Genomic DNA, 3,681 nt, shown 5'->3' with positions numbered 1-3,681 from the left:
AGTTTGGCCCAGTTTGTCTATTTAACGTTATCTGTGTTTGCTGTTGTCTGTTAAATAAAGTTTATATTTTTGACTCTGTCTCTGTGTACCCTCTCTAGTGATTGTGCCTATTCTGGTACCGTTGTGTGGGTTGGTGGTTGGAGGGTGTTTTAAAGGTTAAAGGTGTTTTAGGAGTTTGGGGTGAAAGGTGTGCGAGTGTAAGGAGTCACACTGGAGTCTTTCAGAAAATTTGCAACAAGATTTTATTTTCAAAAACAGTTCAACAGGGGAAAAAAATAAGGGAATGTAACTTGGACCCCCCCACCACCACCCCCACCCTCCAGGAAAGCCAACTTTTTTTGAACAAATTCATATATTTAACAGGGATAAAAAATTAGGGAATTTAACTTGGACCCCCCCCAACAACCCCCACCCCAAAACACAAACAGAAAACAACACTCAGGTCCCACTGCCCCCCTCACCAGCCCCTTCCATCTCCCTCACTCTCCTGCACAACCGTCCCATGGTCCCCCTGACTTTGCGGCGGAAGAGGTCTTCGTCCTCCTTCTTCTTAACTGTTTGGGGAGGGAGAAAAAGTACACATTAGTGCCAAACATATTTTCCAACCTGGAGTTTACATGGATACACTTTTTAGTGGCCTTAGCCACAGTGTGAGAAGAGTTGGGCAGTGGGGAACATAACCTACGTTCTTCCGCCTCCCTCTGCTGCCTTTGCCGCTCAATCTCCCCTTTTAAGTCTGCCACTTCAGCCTCTAAGGAAGTCACCCTGGCCTCCATGGCACGCATCCTTGCCTCCATAGTTTCTGCTATAGAAATCAAACAAAGAATTTAATCACACTTCAAATGGAAGCATCACAGCAGGCTCCCATATGGCTCCATGGGGGTACACACACATGGGTCTCCCTCAAAGACATAAAACTCTCACCTGCAGCCTGTCCTGAGGTGGAAGGTCCCTCTTCCTCCCCCTCCTCACGCTCAGGTGCTTTTGCCAGCTTGGATGGTGATTGTGTAGCTGGGCAAAGAAAAAGAGAAATCATAAGTAAGAGCAAACAAACCAGAGATGAAACACAGCTGGTGGCCACACCACAATTAGAGTCAAAGCGCATAACCAAAGTGGTTCTACAGTACTGGCGGGCTAAGTCAGAGGAGGTTGACAGCATCTAAATACTTTCTCGAATTTCATTGGGGACAGTAGGGGAAAGAGGCAGCTAGTCATTCCATGCATGTTTAAGGGTAAAACACAACGAGGGCAGCACTCACCCATATGCCTCCTCATTTCCAGGGGGGGCTTCCCAGCCTTCTCCCATATTTTGACCATCTGGTCGTGGAAGACCGTTCTCCCACTTGGCTGCGGGACCCCCCCCCCCACTGTTCAAGACTGTTGAGGAAGTCCAGCTTCACCCTCTTAAATTTTGTCCGGACCTGCTCCCAGGTCCGGACGTAGCCCCTCTCCCTCAGCTTCGATGCCAACACCAGGTAAGCACCCTTGGTGTGGCAGTGGGTGCTGGCCATAAGGCGGCCAACACTTTTCGATTGGAGCACAAGCTCCAGAAGTGCCTCAGCCTCGGCGCGCTGCCAGAAGGAGCCCTTCCGTGGCTTCGGCATCTTCGGAATGACGGTTAGGGAACGAACGTGCGTTGCTCCGATCGACCACCCCTATTTTAAATGTATCAAAGCTGCCCACCAATAAAATTATTCCTTGGAACATAAGTGGATTGATCCTCCGGTTTGACAGGGGTCGCCAATACTTCCTGGCTACCCGCCTCCCCAAACTTTCCACGTTCAGCGCTTCCGTATTGTGTTTGTCAATTTCAGCGGGGAGTTAGCATTTAGGGCTGTCAAAGTGCTTTTGGACCAGAGAATCCCCGTTTTTTTGCTGGCTAAGTAGACAAACCGCACAAGACAAGGTTAAACAAAGAACATAAAACTTTATTCAACAACAGAGTAGGAAAACCAATCAAACACGCCTCCTGTTTCTGTAGATGTGGGTGGCTATAGCGTCCCGAACCTTGCACCCCTCCGCATAGATCCTTTTTTTCCTTGCTTCAGGGATGTCTTGTGTGTCCTCGAGGACTACAGGATCAGGTTCATCCACAGGGAAGGGGATGTTATGTCCCTTGTCCTCGCATATGTTGTGCAAAATGACACACGCGATGATCAGCGGAGTCACATTGTCTATATGCACATGGAGTCGTGACATCAAGCAACGGAACCGGGACTTCAAACGTCCAAAGGCATGCTCCACTACATTCCTTGCCCGGGAGTGAGTGAGGTTGTAGTGGCTCTGCACGTCTGTCCTTGGCCGCTTATAGGGAGTCATGAGCCAGCGGCGTAATGGGTAGGCTCCGTCCCCGAGCACCAACGCCGGCACACGCACGCCCTCAATGGTGGCGGTGGGGTTTCCTGGAACAAAGACCCCTTCGTCCATGGCTTTCCTGAGGTTCGATTCCCTGAAAACAAGGGCATCATGCCTCCTGCCACTCCACCCCACCTCGGCATCGATAAACCGTCCGGAGAAGTCCACAGTTCCTTGCAGGAGAACAGAACAAAAGTCCTTCCTGTTCCCGTACTCCTTTATGCTTCCCCCGGGGGCACGGATAGGGATGTGGCTTCCATCGACGGCCGCAAAACAATGCGGGAATCCAAGCCTGGCAAACCCGTCCATACTCTGGAATAAGGGAAAGAAAAGAATATAAGCCATGGCATGTCAGCGTGGGGTGTATCGCGTCTTCGTTGCTGACCTGTCAAACAAGAAAAAAAATTTAAAGGGCAAAGGGGATAGAATGACACTCACCGCTCCAAGCCGGTCTCCGAGGCACACGACTTTGCTGAACAATTCCGCCTCCATGGCGAGGCAGAACTCCTTAAGGATATCGCCAACCGTAGTGACTCCGAGTCCGAATTGCTGGGCTACTGTCCGGAAGTACTGAGGGGTGGCCAAGTACCACAATGCGGCCGCCACCCTTTTTTCCACTGGCACGGGGCGCCGCATGCCAGTGACTTGCCTCTCCATGCGTCCACGTAGAGCCTCCACGAGTTCAAAAAATGTTCCCCTAGACAGTCTAAAGTTGGCAATCCAGTGGTCATCATCCCAGCGAGCCCACACAAAATTTTCCCACCAGTCAGAGGATCTTTCGTCCACCCAGAACCGGGGGGGGAACCGGACCTCTGCCAGAGCTTGCCAGTGCCTCTTTGCCACCATGGTTGCCCGTTGAGAACGTCTTGTACTGCTGGTCATCGCTCCGGCAATACGTTCTCGGTATTCCTCGAAAGCAGCCCTCCTATGCCGCACGGTGGTGTGGATACGCTGGACCACCGCAAGCATCTGAGACAACAATTGAAAAATAATCCTCTCCATTGCAACGTTAACCTGTGCTGCAGGCAGTAGGCTACGCAAACAAAGAGTGAGGCCGACCGCGTGTCTGCCCAGGTGCATATAAGCAGGTAACCTGTGGGCGTGTACTGTGGGCGGGGATTAACCAATCAAACATATCAATGCATCAACCTCTGGTTCATAGAAAACAATAGAAAACACGTTCCAAGGGCGCCAATGATTTGACGATAACGCGTTGCTATGGGGTTTCCTGGGTTTTTAAAAAAAAAAGGGAACCCCGACAAGTCCGGCTTTAGGGTCGAGGTCAAAGGTGTGCCTGCAGTTTGATTGACGGGCACGGGAGGCCAG

The 3,681-nt window shown here is 51.0% G+C and overlaps 1 long non-coding RNA gene across 1 annotated transcript; it reads right to left on the bottom strand.

Annotated features, from left to right (window-relative positions):
* Nucleotides 1-463: 463 nt before the first annotated feature.
* LOC143836836 (uncharacterized) lies at nt 464-1,021 on the bottom strand. The gene is made up of 3 exons (XR_013230774.1): nt 925-1,021; nt 686-805; nt 464-554 (listed from the first exon to the last, which is right to left on the bottom strand). It is a non-coding gene; the product is annotated as an uncharacterized LOC143836836 (long non-coding RNA).
* Nucleotides 1,022-3,681: the final 2,660 nt, after the last annotated feature.

This window comes from Paroedura picta, chromosome 4 (genome assembly GCF_049243985.1).
Source record: "Paroedura picta isolate Pp20150507F chromosome 4, Ppicta_v3.0, whole genome shotgun sequence".
Lineage (NCBI taxonomy): Eukaryota > Metazoa > Chordata > Lepidosauria > Squamata > Gekkonidae > Paroedura > Paroedura picta.
The sequence above is the reverse complement of the archived record's forward strand: the minus strand, read 5'-3'. Positions and strand labels throughout refer to the sequence as shown.